This window comes from Meleagris gallopavo, chromosome 1, assembly GCF_905368555.1.
Source record: "Meleagris gallopavo chromosome 1, MGAL_WU_HG_1.1, whole genome shotgun sequence".
NCBI lineage: Eukaryota > Metazoa > Chordata > Aves > Galliformes > Phasianidae > Meleagris > Meleagris gallopavo.
Window position 1 is genome coordinate 18,605,771 of NC_139404.1, and position 13,451 is coordinate 18,619,221.

Consider the following 13,451-nt stretch of genomic DNA (forward strand, 5'->3'; position numbering starts at 1 on the left):
CAGTTACTGAGATGCTTCACAGAGTGGAGGCATCTTCGGATTACTTTCTCCAGCACTTCTGAGAAATAAAACAGAAACCAAAATGTGGTGACAAATAACAAATAACAGGAAGATAACCTTGTTGTGTTTGCAGATCTGCTCTGCCATAGGTCATCTCCAGGTTTGACTTTACCTCATAAAATAGGAAATAAGAAAAATAAATAGCATACAACTTTAGGGCAAAATTACACCACAAAATAGCCACAGGCCTGCATGGGTTTAAAGCAGCCCCTGAGAGCCTGAGCTGTCTGCCTCCTACAGCCTCCTCTTGTGCTCAGACCTTCAGTATTTATTTATCTATCCACAACTCGATGAGGGGAAGAGGACCTTCTCTGCCACCTCACATCCTCACACTGTGCAGGGCAGTCCCACAGTGGGTGGGGACTGCTGCTCTGACATGACTTTGGCCCAACGGAACAGGAATTGTTCCTCCTCTCATCCCATGCACCGTAGTCCAGAGCAGTGGCCCTGCTTATATTGAGTAGCACTGAGGTAGTAAGTTGAGCATAGTGCTTATTCTATAGAAGATAGAAGCAGTCTTTAAAAAAGTCTGTCATTTCCCTGTGGAGACTGAAACATCCTCTGATGTTCCTAAGGACCAGGTCTTATCCTGCTGGTAACAGAGCTTTTAAGGAAAACAAGGCTTATCAAGCTAAACAAAGCTTTAGAGTCACAAATTCAAACACAGGAATTCAAGCAGCAAATCCCTGTGCTTTGCATTGAAACAGCTGAAAGTACAGATAGATTCCTATCTACAGCAGATATAACTCTGTGTTGATTATGACTTCATATTATTCTCCCTATGAACATCATGTCATTTTTAGCAAGGAGTTTTCATAACCTGCATATCAGTTAGTTTTGTAAATGCTACGTAATTTGCACTGAGGAGCTGACCTGAACCTACAAGCTATGAGTAGCAGCACAGTCAGGGTTGGTCAGGGTTGTGGCTCTGTGTACTGTGTGTGGTTTGACTGATTCAGGGCGGTCTGTTTTAAGATATAGTCACCTTGTCGAGAAAAATGAACAAATCTCTAAAAGCTGCTGGAGAAAAAAAAGAGAAAAAAAGCAAAAAACAAAAAACAAACAAACAAAAAAAAAACCCGCTGTTTCTGTTATCGATTGTCCCTTAAACTGTGGGTGGCAGTAGTGTCCAGGGAGAGGGAATTCGTGGTAGCCTCCTCCACAGCCCTGACATCCAGTGAATGTTTCTGGAGGAGGCAGCACTAATTGCTGCCCCAAGACTGGAAGGCTGAGCTCACAATGGGCAAACACATTAGTTTGTAAATAAGGGATTAAGTCAGGAACCCATGCTAATAACTCAGTTCAGCAACTCTACAATCACTACAGTATGATGGTGAATAATTTGTGATGTTTGCAAGCGTTAGCTCAGTTGCCCTCTAATTGACTAAGTTTCCTATTCTGGATAGCTGTGACAGTACTTGAAATCGTTCTCTAAGAGGATCTTTGAATAATGCTCCATGTGTCATGGCACATGTGGCATTCCTGACTTCCACTTCTAGCTTTCCTCATTAAGATGATTTATGGGTTTGTGTATATCATTCTCAGGCATAAGTGGGCGCTTGTTCTTTTGCTGATTCATATTCCCTCCATTGTAAGTAAAGCTATGCCTTTGGACAACCTTCATTATCCACAGGCTTTTCCTGCCTTGAATCTGAATTCACAGGGAAAAGCATAGCTTCTCAGAAATTTCCTGCTCTAGATAATTCTTTTACATTTTGTCTGCCTGAAATGTATGTTGAATATTTTCTGAACAAACAGGTGTTACAAAGCATGACTTCTGTGTCACAATCAGCATTCCCACTGTCCTGCTGGTAAATAATTGCATGACAACTGGGGGAAAGTTGAAATTCGTTGGAAGTGAAGATGCCTCTGATTTGCCCACTCCAATGCAATATATACAAAAAGATTACAAGGTCACCTTTAAAATGTCAAATTCTGGTTAACTATGCTTTCACATGCTGATTTCTAATAATGATTAAAATACAATGACATTTTTTGCAAGGGCATTATGAAAGTGCAAGGCAGTGTATGAAACAAGTATTTCACAGTGAACACCAAATTCCTGCTCTTGTAATGAACAAAGCATTCAGTGAATGATCCATAAAATATGCTACATTTTCCACATATGAAATGCAAATGCATTTTTTAGAAGCAATTGAGGTTTTCAAGCCTAGTGAGGGAATTCCCCTCATCAGCTTTGGAAATCTCAACCAGCATGTCAGAATCAGGTAGTCTAACGCAGTCATACGTTGTAACGTTTCTCATTTCCTCAAACTTACAGAGGAGCTGACCTTGACAAAGGAGTACAAGATGGCTTACTCATGGTTGTTTTTTTTTTTTTTCAGTGAATCAACCCTTCTCCTTTGTTTGAACTTTGGCCTTTTGCTTCTAAGACTTGTTGAAATCACCAGACCTCATAACCTTCTCAGACCACTGAAATGAATAACAGTATAAAATCAGCTTAATGAACTTGAATAATACTTCTGGTTTGCAAAAGAACTATTACCTAAAAATGAGCAACCTAGAGTGATCTGCAAACTGAATTGTGAAAGTTTCTTTCCTTCTGTGCTGAAGGTGGTTAAAGTGATCAGAACAGGGAAGAGGAACAAACTAAACTGGATTAACTACTTCTCATGCGTGGAGGCCTTGGATTTTTTAGAAGTGTGCTGTATGGGTCATACTCTTCTCACGCAGTGCTCAAAGTAATATGTCCATTCACAGCTGTAGGAACAGTATGAAACTCTACCCTAGAATTTACTGATATGATCTGCATGTGAAGAATAGAACAAGGACCCAGCTCCCATGCCAGGTAATTCATAGCCTAGATGCAGCAAGCAGAGCAACCAGATTTGCAGAGGAGAATGGTGAGAGGCAGTAGAAAGTTGTAGTTATAATACAGTACAGAGTCTTACTTGTGGCATATTTACATCTTGTGAGATTTTCAAGTGTTTTGATTTTAGTTTCATTTTACTTGTCTTGATGAATGCAACATGTGTCATTATTTTGAGAAGAAATATAGTTTATATAATGTGGAATTATTTCATAGAATGAATGAATGGTAGACCTAGTACTGCATTAATACTAGATCTCAAATCCCACATTCCTACCGTAAGCTTGTCCTACAGAAGAGCAGTTTTGAACTCTGGATTGTACCTACATTCCAGAATTCAGAAGTCCAGACTACAGAGGTGAATAATATATCTATTATCAGACAGAAACAATGTAAAGGAAAGCTAATAATAGATTTTAATCCATCAAAGAATAGACACAAAAATTATTAGATACTTTCTTATTTACACTGAATATTGGAATTTTAAGGGAGTTGTTTGGAAATGTCCATTATAAGAAGATATATAGCAAGTATCTTGCCATTTAAGGGTCAGTCAATGAGCACAAGACACCTTTTGAAATGACAGATACACAACACTTCTCCTCAGGACATCCTATCCTATCCTATCCTATCCTATCCTATCCTATCCTATCCTATCCTATCCTATCCTATCCTATCCCATCGCATCCATCCATCCCATCCCATCCCATCCCATCCCATCCCATCCCATCCCATCCCATCCTATCCTAATCCTATCCTAATCCTATCCATCTATGCCTGGCTGGCCATATGCCACTTTAAAGTAGGTTGTAGCCTGCTGTTTGAACATGCATAGAACTCTCTATGAACATGTATTTTAGCTTATTTACAAGGGGTTTAGTTCAGCTCTTTAGTTGAGCCTTTTAATTGTGTATAGAGAGATCCATTCTTTTTCAAGAATGTAAGATGACTTACATTAACTGACAATTGGGCCTGAACATAGTGCTCCAAACTGTTAACTCCCTGGGATGGTAGGTGGTAGTAGAAGCCTTACAAGAGAATTCTTACCAGCAATGCTATTGTCTAATTTCCTAATGATAGCAGGTTTAGGCTTTTTATGGGGTGGCAACTTAAGCTGTGACAATGGAGACCCTACAGTAAACAGACTCAGATGGTTTACAGAACTATGTTCCTATTTCCTTAGAGGACAGCTTGTTTCATCTATGTCCAGATAAAGATGACAACAAATTAAACTTGCCTTTTCTAGCACTATGAAGGCATATAGATCCATCTTAGCCAACCTAACTTAAAATATGAAAACACTTGTTAAAAAAACTGTATGTTTTTTGTGCGCTTGCTGTAAGAGCTTTAGAAAATCCATGGTGATAGAAAACGAGGGAAGAAAAGGCTATTTATCTGATAGTTTTGTCAGCATGGTTCATACACTAACCAGTGAGACAGACATGAGATAACTGGAGGAATACTTTTGGAATCTGTTTCTGCTTTGAAGTAGTATTTTTATTTATTTAGAAATGGCAAATTAAAAAAAGTAATTTCTTACTATAGTTCTTTTTACCTATGTCATTTTTACTCCATCACATTTATTCTTGTTATAGATATGTTCCAGTGCCAGTTTAAGCAAACCTGCACTTTTTTTCCTGTGTCTAAATACTGTAAATTGTAAAAATGTTCATTTATTATCTGGTAACTTTGGAATACTAAGGGTTACATGTCTGAGAGGGGAGTGCTCAAAGGGCTTGCCAACTTCTCATAATTCCCAATTAGTGAGGGAAAAAAAAAAGGCATAGCTGTGGCTTAATTAAATTTATGAACCAAAGAAACATCCTCATGCCTTTGCCCATGTCCTTTATGGGGGTAAAATGTCCTTTTAAGAATAGCACTATTTTTAAAAGTGTTCACCTCCTTTGAAGATAGTTATGTAGGACAGATGTAACCCTTGCTGGAAAACTCCCTGTTGGAATACTTGTCTCTTACTTTCCACTGTAGCACCATTACTTCTTTAGACCAGATACCTGATGGCTAATTTTGATGAAGTCTCATCCTTTCTTATCTCCCTAGTGCTCGTGGAATCAATATGCCTAATCAGGGTGACTGATGATATCACTGACCTAACAGTGACTTAACATTTTTACTCACATTTTTTTCATGCTGTACAGAAATTATGAAATACTTAAATGCCAGTTGATGGAAAATAAGGCCCAGTGTTCAGAAGAGACAGCAACTGATTCAGAGATAAAACTGATCTCTGAATGGAGCAAGCTCTGCTCCTCAGTCATGCTCATATAAACCCAGAGTAATCCCATTAACAGCAGTGTAAACCAGAAAATACTTCAGATCACTGTACTCAACTGTTATTGTTTGCATTTCCAAGAGTGCTCGTATTTTCCTACTTGTTTTTGGTTATTATTACTACTGCTGTTTTGCAGTGAAAATCACTTTACCTCTTAACTTTGTGTTTTCCAAGGTTCAGCTAAGAGATGGATTTAAAAAAACAACAAACAAATAAATAAGCATTGTCATGAAGAATGTGAATCAAGAAATATGAGGTACTTCTCATTAATGTTTTAAAATATTTATTTGCTAAGAAAGTGAGAGGATTTACTTCTATCTAGTAATTTATAGTTAATTACACATGGTAAAATACCACTTACAATAATGTAAGGTGATGTTCTGGGTTATTTCTGTAACTATGTAACCTTCATTTATTGTGTGCAGTGATTCTAATGGGACTCACAGTGTTCTCAGGCAATTATGGACTGAGCTTTGTACCTTTCAGAAAAAAGAAGAAAAAAAAAACAGATAATTAAAAGTGCCATCAGCATAAGAAAATTCTTGCACTCTCATCTGAGCAGGCTTAAATTATGTTGCTGATGGTATTTACAAAATACAGAGTACAGTGTGTCTGTGCTAAAGTCAATGAAGCATACAATGAACAGGACACAGTCACATGAGAATTGAATTCATTCCAGTTTGTACTCTGGAATTTTTTTTTTTTCTTTCACTCAGATGATTGCAGTGACCAACATGTGATTCAGAATGAGGAGCACTCAGGTCAGGCCTGCAGAAGCTGGTGGCAGAATGCCTAAAAGCAGTTCAGACCAGGAATGTTTGTGTGTGGTAGTTCAGAGAGTGTCACATGCAGATAGATATAATTTTTGAGAGCGTGCCAGTGCAGCTGGGGTTGTTTCATGCTGACATACTAACAAGGTGTTCTGTTGAATGGTAAACGTTATCTTGAGATAACGCCTGAAAACTGAATAACCCTTGTCACTGACATGGCCAGCTCTTCCCTTCTTTCAGCATCTTTCCAGGCGCTGGGTCACTCCTGAGCAGAGGCACTTCTCAGAGAAGAGCTCAATTTCTCAGATATTCGTTAGTCACTGTGAAAGAACTTCCTTGTATTTCTTAACTGTATTGCATATGTACATACATTATACTAAAACGCTATACTAATGTCCTTAACTATTTAAGTTAACAACATATTTTAAGATAATGTCACCATGATGTAGCAATTACAAAATGAGAGCTCCTTAGGAACACTGCAGTTGCTCTGCTTATATGCGTTAGGCCACAGCTAAGTCTATGCAGGGTTCCCCGTGCATTCTCACTGCACACTGCCTAGTGCACTGTTAACCCACTGCTTTCTTATTCCCTGCGTCACTCAGATCCCTCTCAGCCTTAACACCAATTTCCAGGGATGAGTGCTACAGCATTTAGCAGAGAGAAGCCACTGCTGTGTCCCCATATACACAGCAAGTGCAGAAACATTAACACACAAACTGGGAAAGGCTGTTTGTTTAGATGCCCCCAGCTGAATTGGCAATAGAAATTTCTTCAAGTGCTTCTGTCTTTCTGACTCATCTTAGCCAAACTATTTTGGGTGTTCTCTGGAAATAGCAGTTGAAAGCTACTGAAACCATTTCTCTTACAGCAGCAGTTTTGTTTTTTTTTTTCTTTTCAGAGGAAAACTTTGCTGTCCTGTCAAATGTCAAGGGTAGAAAATACCCACATATTTGGTAGAGCACTGAATTCTAGTGCTTCACATATTATTTAAAACTCCCCCACATTAATCAGACCTTGGATTTAGGAAGATCATTAATATTTAAAATTAGGTCCCAGCCTCCTTGTCATTAAGCTGTCCTTCTGAAGGAAGCCATTCTGTAGGTATGGAACATATAAATAAACACAACTTAGGCTGGACTATTTAGGGAAGTGGAGTTAATGCGCAGGTGTACCAGTGTTACTACCTTTCTGATAAACACTTGTGAAAAAGCAATAGCTGTAGGCAAAAAGTCTCGATGGTGTGAATGTAAAGCACAGATCCTCCAGGCATGAAACAATTTTTTTCTCCAATATTCTGCTGCATCTTTTCTGTTTCAGCCATGTGACTGTCTCAGCAGATCTATGATGCTACTGCTGAACTCTGTCTTTGGCAAGAGTGAGGAAGTCAAATGACAGTATACTACTGTCATTGTGTTTGTATTATATTTGCAGGGTTATGCTCAATCTAGAGGGTGATTTATAAGAGCAAATGTTGTCTTTTTTTTTTTTTTTTCTAAAGAAGAACCTGGTATAAATCATCAGCCATAGTTATTAAGCCAACCTTTTCCACCACTTCTTGGACATAGAGAAGCAAACAGTGTAGAAACAGGAACATGAGGAAAACTGTATGTTTAAATGCTGGTAATAAAATTATTTTTGTCGCTGATTTGAAAAGCTGATTTCCTGACATTAATAAGCAGTGATTTCTAATTGATAGAAGTTGTTGCAGCACTTCATTCAAGACTATGGGTCTAAATAAATAATTAAATATTCTGACTTGAGTCAGGATACTTTTGTAAAACACCTATGGGTAGCATTTGGTACATATTCCTTAAAGAAACTTCTAAAATATCTGAGATTCATATTCACTCTTTCTCTAGTTATAATCACCTGCATATTTATCATAGCTTTGTGAAGAAGTTAGAGAACTCCACATGGAATTCAGATGTTCACTGGATTGTACACATATTTATTTCAATTATACTGATAATAGTTATTTTTAGTTAGGTATTTTGATAGCAGGGTTGTATTTGAAAGGAGTAAAGAAAATAAGATTGTTCCTGAGGCTGTTTATTAGAAATTTGAGGATACACATTGACACTATCCATTTAACACATTATTATGGTTTTCAGTTAAACGACAGTACTACCACTGTGCAAAAGGATATCCAGACCTTCACAGTATAATATATTCTTTTTTACTTATTTAGCTTTCTTTACAGTAATCCACAGTCTGCAAAATCACGTTACAGAGTGTTGGGAAAAAAATTATTTCTGTTCATAGCAAACGAGTATACATCTGATTTAGCCAGATACCTGACAAGTTTTGCCAGATCTTTGACAGACACCTCTTTAGACACAGGTCTGCCGATATCAATCCCAGTAACAGACTGCTCCAGTATAAATATAAATTACATTTATTCTAGGCTCAAAGTTTTCTCTGGTTATGCTTTTATTTTAATAGATTTCTAAGAAGTGTGGATCAGAATCAAGTGGTTAGGTCACAAGGAATCAAATGGTTATGTTGCAACAAAAGGGTTGGGGAATAGAATTTTAGGCTGAATTCTGGCAAGTTGAAACTAAGAAGTTTTTATGACTGGTTCATTTGACAATCTGGGTGTGATTAAATGCAAGATTTTAAATACTTGCAGTGCAGACCACTCTGTATCTAAACTACCCCTCTCACTCCTTTAAATAAATCTTGCAGTTCCAGAATCCAATTCATCTCATTCAAAACTAGACATCTGAACTACATGTAATTAGTTCTGTTGGATAAACACAAACTACAGGCCATTCAGTACAAAAGTGCTCTAGATCACAAATTTGGGTGTAGATATTAATAACGTAAACATAACAAATTAGGTAAGAAGAACCTTATTGCCCTTGACATATGAGTGACCCCAAATGGATCCTATGGATATCAAGATGATCTGCATCAACATTTTGAGGAAATATTTGTGAAGAACATTTATTTATTCCAGTTCTATACCTGTTAAAGAACTTCTGAAATACAACATGCAATCCAGTGAGATGGGAATAATTTAAGAATTGAGAATAAATTTTTCCAAGAGCACAAAAAATAGAAGAATAAACTTGTAGGGGTCTAAAGTAAGATTTCCCCTCAAAGCAGCAGCATTTTTGAGATAATGTTTCATAGGAGATAAGGGAATCCCAATTCATCCCAGAAGAGCCCAGGGGAAAATTTAAAAAAGTTTGTATTTTGTCCTTTTTTTTTTTTTTTTTTTTTTTTCTTCCCAGTTGTACTCATTGGCCTAATAGGAGAAGCTGTCTCTTTCCAGGAACTTGGTGCCACCAGAAACACACAGTCAGAGAAAATTATTTCTGGGAAGTGAATGTTTCCAGTTTCCAGGAAGCAGACATTTAGGATGACATGCTGGATACACTGAGTGAAGCATTGCATTTTGCCAACTATCTGCTGGTGGAAGTGAAACTATGGGGAGGATATGCACGTAGCATGATTTGGCCTTGAAATAGCATGAAGAGTCAACAACTTGGCCATGATACAGTCAATGCAACTCTTTCCAACAAGGGCAGTGTGTTAATGGCACATCTTTCATGAAGGATTTTCAAAGTGCTTTCTAAAAATTCAGTAACTGAGCCATTCACCACTTAGCTTAAATTAGGTTAGACTGGGATCCCTTCTTTAAAACCAAAATGTAGTTGCTGTCATTGTGATAAAATGGGGAAAATACTTAAGGCCTTAATCTTGTTTCAGTTATGACTATTGGAATTTTTGATTGTGTTCTCCTGGAAATGGCACAGATATAAGGACTGTCTGTAACCTTCCCAAGGGCCTCAGCTATCAGAGTCTGATCCCAGCTGTAGGCAAAAGGAAAATCTTACTGAATTGGCATTTTTCCAGAAATGAAGGTAGTTTTCATTTCTGCTGGAAAATAAAATATACCAATACACTAACTGTAGCTGTCACAGCCTCCACTTTATATTTCCTTCGAGAATTAGCATTTTTTTTGTGCCTGTTGAAAATATAAAGCCTATAAAACTCTTCCTGGAAGCCACTACTAGTAAGTAACTCCTTGGGAAGTACCCAGAAATAATTGATCTAATCCAAACCTTTTCTGCAAGAGCTTATAGGATCAAGACAAATTCACAATTGCAAATTCACAATTGCAAATTCACAAACTTACTACCATAAAGTATTGTTTTTAATCTTAATTCTTTTTCCTTAATGAGAGTAGCAAAGATACATAGAAGAAAATCTGCAGTTTTCTAAAACCCAGCGGAGATTTCTTGAAATCTTAGCTTTCATCGTGGAGTCTGAGCAACAGCAAAACTCTGGTCAAAATGCCTAATTGACAATTCTGATACAGATTCCAAAGGCAAAGCAGGGCTGGGTAAAATTTTCCTCCAGGAACAGAGTTGTCTCATTTGGTTGATTTCAATTAACAACTTCCTTGAAACACTGTTGACCTTTCTGGCATAGTACACTTTCAAATGAAATGCAGGATGCCAGTCTAATCCACTCAGCTCCAGAATAGTTTAACCAGTACCCTTAGGGCACACATCCTGTGACTTGATTTAATCTTCTGATCAGAGGAGTGTCACTTGATGTGTTAGGTACTTGAAGATTTAGGAGGCCCTTGACCTTTTTCACAACTGTAAGACTTCCTTGTCCTAAGAACAAAAAGAGTGATGATGAAAAAGTGATTTTTTGGCATTTTGTTCACTTTATGAATAGAATGCAAATGATAGAAATGACTGCACTCTTAGAAAAAGATTTAAAATTAAAAATTAATTTTAAAATCAAGACTGTGTTCCCAGAATCATCTAGAAAAAATAGCTATTTATCACTGCTACATTACTTTCAAGTAACCTCAACTAACTGCACAGTGAGCTGAGCATTTATGCTCTTGCTGTAGAAAATCTTTGCTATTTGTCACAATTTGTGCTGATCAAATTGGCTAACTGCTCTCCAGGTGTAAATTTTTCCCTGATGTTTCTTCAAACTGTAATATTTTTAAGGAAATAAAAAATATATTTTTTTTCATCCGGCCAATATGGCTGGTGAATTTCTTTCAAATTTGTATTTGAGGTTCCTGGTAACATAAAAATAATGTAAAATAATAATGTAATAATGTAAATGATTAAGTAGATGTCTTTTTTTTGTGTGATTCTGAAGAGCATTATAAAAAACAGAACTGAGCATGTTTCTCTGACAGGTACATACACATAAATTAAATGTTTCAGCCACTGTTCTGAAACTGAGCCTAAATCAGTGAACTCACAGTATTGCTGTGTTCTGTCCACTCAGAACTTATTCTGCCAACTAGAAATTGTAGCATTATTGAGAATAAACAAACAACTAAATAAATAGATAGATAGATAAACTGATAAATTTGAAAACACTTTCTTCCTGTGCGTCATGATTTCAAGATTAAATTAGATGGAAAAAAAGCACTATAATATGGACCATCGGTGAAGTCAAGAAATACAGATCTGGTCCTAGATTTCAGACTGTCCAAGACACAAACACTTCTGCTTTTTGGGTGTCAGAAGTAGACATTAAGATTAATTAAGACCTTTCTCTCCCTCAAACACTTACTAAAGTATATAAATATGCATCCTCAGACTGTTTTAATCTTAATAGTTGCAGTAAATGGCATATTTTTAGCCTAAGAAATTAAGTTTATGGGATTACATAATTAATGAACCTATCAACTACTTTCAACCCATTTCAAGAGTCGGGTCATGTCTCTAAGACCTTAATTACTATTACAAGCTTGAGCAATATATGACCCACGGCAAAGGCAGGAACAGAATAAAGCCAAAGAAATCCATCCAGAAAGGTTGAGTGATTTGTCCACAGATGCACTACTGCAAAGCAAGAAGTAAAATCTAAATTACCTTTAACATAGAGACTTTTATTCAAAAAGCTGACATAATCAAATAATATTTTCTAAGTTTTCTAAGGGCTTAATTTTTTTTTTTCTCCTCTCACCTTTACTTATACTATTTCACAGCTTAAAATTTACACATCTGGCTGAATCTGCTAAATCATCTCAAATATAACACTAAATAATTTTGGAAAAAGCTTCCTGTAAAAGACTCTCTAAATGTCTGCCTTTTTATTTTAATGGTAGCAGTTACCTAAGAAATCTCAGGCTGTTTCCAGGCTTGGATATAACAGAGTGCTTATAATAGATCTTGTAATGATTTACTCATTCATTCATTCACTCATTCATCCATTCATCCTCTGAGGTTACAATACTCATGGCTTAGACCAGACTTATTTGTCAGCAGCATAAAATCCAACTGATTAATGAAAATTATTCAGCAACTTTGGGGAGGTCTTTCAATTTCTACACTATTTTGAGATCAGTATCTGTAGTCTGAACTAATGTTAGGAAGTGTTCAGCATTTTGAAAATGGTTTCCCCATAGACATTGTTTTATTTTATATATTAAAATATTCTTAAAATGTCCTATCCCATTTCTCCCAAAGACCAATTTCACATTTTTGATGGCTTGGCTTGGGAAATAATGCTTTTTTCTGTGTACACGTGGTAGTCTGCATTCTCATGGGGGAGTGCCAAGGTATGGCTTCATCTCGCATTGATATGTTTACCTTTGCCTGCCACAAGTCTCATACTACAGCTGTGATGCTATTTTTGGCTATATCTAGATATTCTTGATCAGTGCTATATAGGGACTTGACACGAGTAAATCCCAAAAGAATTGCATTGGCATAATTTTACAGCCAGGCCTCAGCACAGAGTTTCTGCTGATATGGCTATGTGGCTTCCAATTTGAGAGCCAACTTGTAAGGCACTAGCCAGAGTATCTTCTCATGTTCCAGGTGCAGGGTAAATATAACTCCTTCGCTTCTGATATATCTGTATTTCAACTCAGCACAAATGCATTACATAAATGATCATAAAAATCATAAAAATACTAAAAATGGCCCAAGGAAGTATATATTAGGAAATGAGTATGTGCCAGAATTAAACTCACTCTTGCAATCTATTGGCAAGTGTGAATGATGCTCTGTATTTCATCTGGAAATCACAGTTGTTTCATAAGATTTTTGTCCCACTTGTTGTCTATAGACATCTGGGGAATTTGAGGGGACAGTGAGTACCCATTGTAACTAAAATCTTCAGAGAATTCTGCTGTTAGATTTCAAGTTTCCCCTGAATGTGGATTTTGTAAATGCACAATGATTAGATAAAGGTAGAAGTTTATGAAAACAAAGACATTTAGCAAATACTACAATGCATTAGTTATCTGTTCAGATGCATGGTCTTTCTATAAAGGAGTTTTAACAATTTCTGAAGATTAATAGACTGTTTTTTTTCTATTTTTTATCTTTGTTGTTTGTTACTTTTGAAATAAGTGAACTATGTTACCTGAAAGTAAAAAGTTTGTCAGAGGGGAAAATATTTTCTAGCAATTTAGGGAAAACTATAAAAAATAAAAACATGGAAACTTAGACACATTATCTAAAGCAACAATATATGATGAAACTGTGGCTATTTGATCACG

General features: G+C 36.6%; 1 long non-coding RNA gene across 1 annotated transcript in view; it reads left to right on the top strand.

Annotated features, from left to right (window-relative positions):
• Positions 1-2,479: 2,479 nt before the first annotated feature.
• Positions 2,480-13,451, top strand: part of LOC146545217 (uncharacterized) — a 43,668-nt gene continuing 32,696 nt past the window's right edge. Inside the window, exons 1-2 of the long non-coding RNA XR_014881600.1 lie at positions 2,480-2,869; positions 5,355-5,436. This is a non-coding gene — a long non-coding RNA (uncharacterized LOC146545217). The remainder of the gene's footprint in view (positions 2,870-5,354; positions 5,437-13,451) is intronic.